The 8,638-nt window shown below is 40.8% G+C and overlaps 1 long non-coding RNA gene across 1 annotated transcript; it reads left to right on the forward strand.

Moving 5' to 3' along the window:
- Positions 1–7,768: 7,768 nt before the first annotated feature.
- On the forward strand, positions 7,769–8,416 carry LOC147757666 (uncharacterized). Its single transcript, XR_015322342.1, has 2 exons — positions 7,769–7,930; positions 8,165–8,416. It is a non-coding gene; the product is annotated as an uncharacterized LOC147757666 (long non-coding RNA).
- The last annotated feature ends 222 nt before the right edge of the window (positions 8,417–8,638 follow it).

An 8,638-nucleotide genomic window follows, 5' to 3' on the forward strand; every position in this document is an offset into this window, starting at 1 on the left:
TCGCGTGTGTTTTATACCCACTCACACCAACATCTGCATCCCCGTCAGCCCAGCGACGCCACCTGGCGGTGAAGGTTCCAAAAGTCATTGGGGAATACCAGGGAGCAGGGCAGCGACAACGGACAACCGCCGGCAGGCTATAGCAATAATAATAATACGTTACGTTCGCCCGCTCCCTCACTGCCGAGTCTTGTTGAGAACCGTCAGTGGCATCGGCAACAGCTGTCGCGCCAGCACTGGATATTTGGTTGTAACAGCCCGTAATGCTGCTGCTACTGTTAGCGCCAATGGTTCTCGCGCTGTTGCCGATGCGGGTGCCGGGGCAGCGACCACGACCGCTAACACGGTCGCAGCGGAGGCGGTCGTTGTTTTTCTTGTTGCTGAAGAAGTTCATGTTGATCGTGGCTACAGAGGCAGCAAAACCGATCGTAATGGCGTTTTTGCTGTTGACGGCTTAGAGAGAGCAGTGAACAAGCAACGCATACAGACGTGGGGAAGGCTGCGGGAAGACCGCGGCGCATGTCGGTAAAGATTTAGCAGAAACCTCTGACGCATCTGCACGCCCGCGCTGGACAACGGCTACGTATAGTCGTTATCGCCATTTACTGAAGACAGAGTCAAACACACAAAGAAGAAGGGATCATCGATCAGTCCAATCTATTATAAGATAATAGTGTCGATGCCAATCGACAGTACGACCAGGAGCAAAGAAAGAAGAAGAGCTCATACGTATTCACAGTTACTGCTTCAAGTTCACCATCGTGAGTAAAGCAGGTGCATCGGTCGCCCGACTAACCGGCAGAAGCTGCTGCTATTACACAAGCGACTACAAATGCAGCAGCGGAAAAATCGTCTGTGATGACAACCTCAAGGTCGTTTAAGCAGGCTCCCAGATTTCAGCAAATAGACGATCAAACGGCTTCGGGGAGAAGGGCAATGGAACGTCGCAATGAACCCTGTATGGGATAGATAGCACAATCAATCCAATTCTCAAGGAATAACATAAGAGACGTTTTATAGCTATAGAGGATCGACCAGAGATAGCCATTGCCATTTGTATACAGTCGTATTGGCATCTGATCGAAAACTTTAGCTTTCAAACAAACAAAAAAGAGTGCGTTACTGTTTCTGTGGACAGCAGAAGCAATCAATAGACATGATTCGTATGTACAATTCTAAATACGGATAATGTCGGAGTTAAGGTGCCGACTTCAATTCCCTCATTGCGTAATGTTTGCCGGCAAATTATAAGCCTTTTAGCATCAACATGTGTACGGTAGAGCGCGAATGGTCTGGGTCATCATTTGTCTATTTGTTAACATACTTAAGTGTCATCACAATTTAGCTATGGATATACTTTTCAAATGTAACACAATAAGGAACCAATTCTCTTAAGGGCTAAATAACTATTTAGAAGTAGAAACAAACGAGCATCGGTACCCTTATCACGGAGCAATAAAGATCACCGTCTTGGGGCCTATTCTCTTGCCGTTAATTTGAATCAAGTGTACTTTCATAGTAATATCTAGTTATATTTAAGAAATCGACGGGGAATTTGTTTGGTGTACAAAAAGGATGCTGATGCTAGGGCAGATACGTACCTAGTTAATTTGTCTTCGGTTTGTCTTCGGTCGGCAGAGAAGCTTAATGGCAGATACGTTTTCGCTCAAGCGAACGATTAGGTCAAACTGTCCTCATATATTATTAGTTAGGAACATCCCTCATGATGCTCTAAATTAGGTTTGTGATCAAACTACAAGGGCTCAGTGAGGTAACGTGAAATTCGGCTTATTATATATTTACTAATTGCTTGATTGTGTTGATAAGTTCGAATTCCTGCCTGTTGCGGGTAGTGAAGTTCTCAGTCGAAAGACGAAAATACCTAGGATTAAAATTATTAATACATGCTGCAGTGCACCACCCATTCCCCGAATGTGTGTCCTAACATAATGATTTTTTTTGAAAATGTGTCCTGCTTGCCTAGACCAAACCTTGCTTCTCACGAACTGAAATCCTACCAAGTGATGCCTAGGCATGCGCGTCACGACATTGTCTGCTAGCGCTTGCCTTTTTAATTGTAGACATCGGGATACCAACGATCGGTCTTATAGCTTTCAGACTTCAGTAACACACGAAATCACTGGCTTCCTGACTTATGAATTTATTTCGGGGCCTATACGAAAACACGTTAGTATACTTTGCTTGGTTTATGGAGTGTCTGGATGCCTACCCCTTTTGGTGGAATAGCAGCACATAGTCGCGGCGCCAAGCCCCGTCTCGCAGAATGAACAACAGTGCTCTTTCTGTTTTTTTCTGATTCGGAACAGAAGCCCAGTGATGAGTATATAGTCGAGAGAATATGCTCCTTTTTCAACTCGAACAGAAATCTTCTTTAGGCGAAGATCCTTCCGCTGCGTTCTTCGGACATCGGCCGCCTTAAGGCCCGCAGCTTCAAATCTGGCACTACCAGAAGCAGGGGATCGTTGGTAACGTAATGCATTTATTCTGGCTATTGCTAGCTTTCGCGTAAAATAGAAACGACTTTACCCACCATAGTGCACAGGTTCACTAAGTAACCTGGTGGTTGACCTCGCCAGCCGTTTGATGTCAGGCATACATCCGTCCATTCGGTAGTCGCGCGTAAGCTCTGCGAAGCCCACGAAGTTCACAGACTTATTACACTGGCACGATCATTTGAGGTCTTATAGGATCGGGTCAATAAAAAAAAAAACAGCCTGACGAGCTCGAATAGACAACGTTACCCCTGTATGAGTATGTACAGACACGTGTGTAGTACTCTGCCGTGTGGAGTGGCAGTTTACGTGGAAAGCGCTCAGTATATGGGTCTTGAATACATCCCACGTTCCCGTGCTGCCAATAACCCATTCGAACCGGTTCTGGACTGTGCACGACGGAAGCTCATATATAAATCCAAAGAAGCGCTTACACGAAAAGGCGTCGACACCTGCGGCTATCTCCCACGTTCTAATCTATCGCCAGTCATTGTAAAACGTTTCACTACAAACCCCAGCCTCAGAGTTGATACAGAGATTAGTCGATTCATCCATTCTAGAATCATTTAGTCTCTTGCCAGCTAGACTTCACTGTCTTGTCACTGTGATCAGTTGTAATTACGGCGTTATAGTACGGATCGAGCACGATATATTCCTTCTACATTTCGTTCTTAAGTCGCAATATACTTACATGTCATAGGTACGCACCGCAAGAGTGTCGATGCGCTGCTACCGGCACAAGTGCTATCTAGTCAGCGATAAGCGTGGAAATTATTCAGTATGTTAGTTTTTATAATCAATGGTGTCAATTCCATTGATTAATGATAGGTACCATGAATCAAGTTTTAAGTTATTACGTAAAAATAAGTCTTCTAATAACGTTGCAATGTTGGGTGAAAAGATAACTTACCAGTTCATGCCACACGATTTCACGGAAAAAACTGAGTACTCTTGACAAGTTTAAACATACTTAAATAAACGTTTACATTTGGAACTGCCGTTAATCTTTGCTTCTGATAGCTTGCCCCCAGCATGAACGGAATTGGACCTGTACTCGGTTCCGAATTTAAATAGCCCCTAATATCTTTAACTTTAGTAGGCGAATATGTTACCACTAAATGGTTACGCGAACCGTAGAGTTTGTCAATCACATGTATCGAAATGCAAGTAAGTGCAAAACACAATCGGCAGTACCTGGCTTAGCTCGGAAAGGCAAATCCGCTGGTTAACTTACCCAGTTAAAATAAGTATTGTGTCACAGTTACTGGGCGAGTTTCCATCTCATACATCATACGCCGTGATTGTATGTCAAAACAGTCGCCAAGCTGAACGCGTTTGTTTTATTGATAGTTTTATGTCTGTTCGCTTTAACGAACATTCATTCGGTAACCAATTAAAAGAAAAACCGTGTCACGTAATGCAAAAAAGTACCACGAATAAACAATTCCACTTAGCCATGTAGTTGACTTAAATGTTTAGTGGGTTGACATTTACTTTGTAAATGTAGATAGTCGCTTTTTACCGCGCTCAGAGTTCCTTTAATTCTAGAACTTATTTGAAGCTAAATAGAGCTAAATGAAGCTAAGCGTATAACATATTTGATACTTAAAATGATGAACAGGGAATGACGTGGTACACGAACCGATAGACACTGAGCTCTTAACATATCTCCCTTGATCCATAAGCTTGAAAACAATGATGCTCGAGGTATATGGATAAGACTACGAACATATTTATGCAAAAAACTCGTGGCAGTAAATATCTGATTTTATGATTCTTGGATATAAGGCAAACTAGCATTGCTGGACAGATTTCAGGTGATAACTATAACCCGTATTCAATTAACAGTGCTATGAATGAGATGTTGCCAAAATACAAGTCCCATTTTAACAACCTAACGGATGGTAATTAACAGACAGAGAGACACAAAACATTCTGGGACTCAGACCTTCACCGATCGCATGCCCAGTAACAACAGCAACAAATGGGGCGGGCAGTGATCTCGTTTTGTTTAACTACGCTCAGGCTTCGGAAATCATAACGCCCTTCTTTATCATCTAGCCATTCCCCAAGTTAAATGCTCATTTGTTAGCCCCTGCATTAGCGCACTTTTGATGCCATTTTTGCCCTAGGAGTGAATCGAGTCTTCTAATCTATGTCATACAAAAAGAAAAACGTTTCTTACACTAACTATGTGAATGAATTGATCTTTAGAGAAAGATTCTGGTCGCATATAGTAATCATACTTGTATGTATTATATTGCCACATATATGATATCGTGCTCTCACAGGTATGTAGGGCTAGACCATGCTAATATCTAACAACGCCTAATGGTAGCTGATCGTGATGCTAGCTTTTCCTTTAGTCTCGACAGTATATTCTTTAAAAGAAGACTCGCACGGAAGAAACAGAAGACTATTATTAGAATATAGGTAAGTTGGCAACTTTTAGCGGAATACAGAAAAGTAGAAAATCAGGGAGAAGAAAAAGTTTCATTTGATGGGAAACCATTGTTCGCTACATATCTCTTGTTCTATACATAAGGATAGGCCTTGCACCCCTGCAAAAACCCGGCGATAGGCCTGCGGCTTGAAAAATCACATTGAAATCGCTTATGTTTATAGAGAGTTAGTAACTACATAATGGGTAGCTAGTTCGCTGTCGTTATTATCCGGCCTGACCTTAACGTAATATAATTTTTAAAATTGCCTAAATTGGGAGGTTATAAAAAGAAGAAGCACATATCGTCACTAAGATGAAAATAGGTTGAAGAATATCATCGCGCGTAAAACAGTAGTTAGATGGCTGAAGTTGTTGGCAGCTTATAACACTTGACATCTAATTAACTCTTGTTTAGGCGTGCAATTCTTAATAAGTATCTTATCTTAAGTTAATTCGTTCAGTAATTGATATGTTAAACGAGTCAATTGCTTTATTTTATGCGTGAAATCTGCCCTAGCCTGTCGTATCCTCTAGAATACGTTTGACCCTGCTCCGACGAACACAATGCCCACCAGACTTGCATTTATTTTAAACGTATCGATAGATCCCACTAGATTACTAATACCAATCATGTAATATGAAATTATATATATTTCCAACAATGCCAGGAAGAAGCAGTATAATGTTTAGACAAACGAGTTCATTTTCGGCCGCTTTCGACCTTTTAGGAAATTGATCGAACACATTCAGTTCCAAACATTATATTACATTGATAAATATGATCACAGACACAAACACGTTAACTAGACATATGAGGTGTTTTTCTTTTTGCTTTACCTTTCAAACTGTCTTAAATACCATACGTTTCTTTACAAATTTTTTTCAGGAGTAAAACGTAATCTTAGCTGAGTATCCGTGCATATAATAGGGATTCATTCACATTCATTTGGTTCTACTTAGTGCCACGATATTCTAGACACTTAGCAACGTTTAAGTTGTTTTAGCAACTTAGCAAAAGACTTTTTGACAAATATACTATACCAATTTTATGGCTAGAAAGTGTTTGTCCTTCTTTCTAAATTGCCACTGTCTCTCATCAAACATAATCTTCATGCGTAGAAGCTTTCCGAACAACTGGTTCCTGAAACGGTCAAAAGTCAAGCCAATAACCTAGCTACGAATGAACTTACAACCTATTATTATTATTAGGATGGCCAACTACCTTATTTTCTGGACACGTTTACTAAGTAGGGTCGGTCAAAACCCTCTCGTTCATCCGAATTTAAGGGAAATTGTTCGTAAAGCAATAGCCTTTCTTTGATCAGGTCTTCTAAAAATAATACGACTTGGAACGTCGCCCGTATCACAGTATGACCAAAAAAATCACCAAAACCGAATCTAAACGTACCATTAAATAAACCGTTCGCTTGAGGGTGGGCAATACAACGAAAAGAGAAAGGATGACTCACACCAGATGGCTGAATATATAACATAAAGGTAATTATAATTCATGAAAAAGATTGATGCAACAATTAATTATGTATACGCAATTGTAGCCTTTACTTACAACTTAGTATAAGTTCTAATCGAATTTCAAAATTCAACAAGCTGACAACTTAAATGGCTACAATCGTAATGGCGCAATGGTCACGCTAGCTGCTTATGGGGAAATGTGAGCGTGACCTAGATGGTTGAGTATACACAGTTTATGCCTAAGGACCAGCCAAATCGTACGATACAACGCTGCTAGCGTTGTTCATTTTAGAACTCCGAGGTGATCGAGTACAAAAATAGTCGATCTTAGTACTTGTTAAGGTAGAGCCTGAGTGTCGCTCTTTACCTTTCAACTACCGACGAAAGTAAATTAAGGCTAGGCTAAAAGTAGGAATAATTGAAATTACCATACGGACAATACGGTGTTAGCGATAATCTCGGAACTGAGTGCAGCGACATAGATCAGACGAAAAGTATTCTATTCAGCAAGCATTTAGAAGACGACGTGCAGGAATCTTCAGAGTAATGACCTGTATTTTCCAGTAGTAAAATTTGTCTTCGCATTGGATGTCTGCCAAGTCAATTGCTGTTCCCGTCTGGCACTTTCATAATTATCTTAGATTAGTGTATGGAAGAGTGCGGAATTTGTTAGTATCCGTCAGTAAACCCCACGAAGAGGTCGTCTGGGCAATACCATCACAGTTTTCTTTAAGCAGCAAAAGGACTGCGACAGTACGAATAAAACAGAGAAAATACCAGCGAAATTCTATTGTTGCTTAGCGATAAAGGATTAAAGCGTTATTCTTCAAAGCAGAGTTTGCTTACCTCTGTCCAAAATGATGATGACGTATATGGAGGGCATTACCTTATAGTGTAGAGTTCGACATATAACTTGGAGGCGCTGTTTGTAATCTTTAGTGCTGTCCTTTGTACTCCTGATACGCCTTCTTAGTAACCTAATAATAAAACAAGTTGTTATGACTAACTAAACCTACCTAAAAGGGAACTTTGTAAACACAAATATCTCTCCTAGATGGAATTTGTAAACACAAAGATCTCTACTAGATGATGAATGTAAACATGAGTCAGAAACAGGCACATGCAAGAACTAACTTTGGGCAACCATTTTTCGGCCAACAGACCTTACAGTGATTTATAAACTGACAATGGACAACTCTGTTTATGTTTGGCCAGGCACACAGGGAAGCTTCCTAACATGATTCTCGTATGTGTCCGGGGCAGCCCCAAAAACAATTAGCGCTTTGTATGGGGATATAAGTTCTGCGTTTGATCGCAAGCAGAATTTTGATAGAGAAAATGGTCTTTACGTTAACTTCATACGACGATCGCGGCGCGCTACCGTGCATATTTGTTCATCTCGTGAGAAATTAACTCCTTTGCCTTTTGCACCCTTTACATAATACGCAAGACGATCAGAAGTTACTTCTTGAATCGCTCTGATGTGTTCGACGATTTTCTGGTGAGTCTGCGAAAACTCTTTTTTCGGTAGTTGTAACAGTATTGTATTTCCACTTAGAATTAAGCTAATACATTCTGTTATGTGGGTGGTATTCATTACACGTGAAAAATTAAGAGGTTATACGCATGGTGCTTGAAGTGACTTTCTTTTCTGAAGTCGCATAAGAATTTCTCCCTTGTTGCCATTTGTATACGAGTAATAGCCGAGGAAAAATAACGTATGTTTAACTTTCAGAAGGCAACAAAGGATGCGGAACAAGAGGCCCGTCAAATTTTTGGACTGCTCGATATCATTCTCAAAACCCAAATCTAGCCCAAGTTTCAAGAGAGGATTCATTTGCACAACTATATTTGTCCAGCTTAAAAATATTCACTACGTCGACGTTAAAAACAGATATGATCTTCCTTCGCCCTAGCTATACTGAGGTAGCTATAGATGATAATTTGTAGATGCCAACAAAATCGCTTTACACATGTAAACCCGTCATAGACTTTCGTTTTTCTTTTGTCAATATTTATGGGCTAACAATAGTACCTTTTCAAGGATATATACAACGAATCAATCGTGCTTGCGCGTTGTCAGGAGGGCAAAAGTACCGCTTACTGTACAGTCACCGATTGTTTGTTATCTTATTCAGCCGCAGAGCGTGTATAAATGGGTGTTCCGTCAATGTTCCTCGATTTTTCAGCTCGACGTTCAGAGTTGGTA

The sequence above is a fragment of the Varroa destructor genome, unplaced genomic scaffold, assembly GCF_002443255.2.
Source record: "Varroa destructor unplaced genomic scaffold, Vdes_3.0 BEIS01000002.1, whole genome shotgun sequence".
Classification (NCBI taxonomy): Eukaryota; Metazoa; Arthropoda; class Arachnida; order Mesostigmata; family Varroidae; genus Varroa; species Varroa destructor.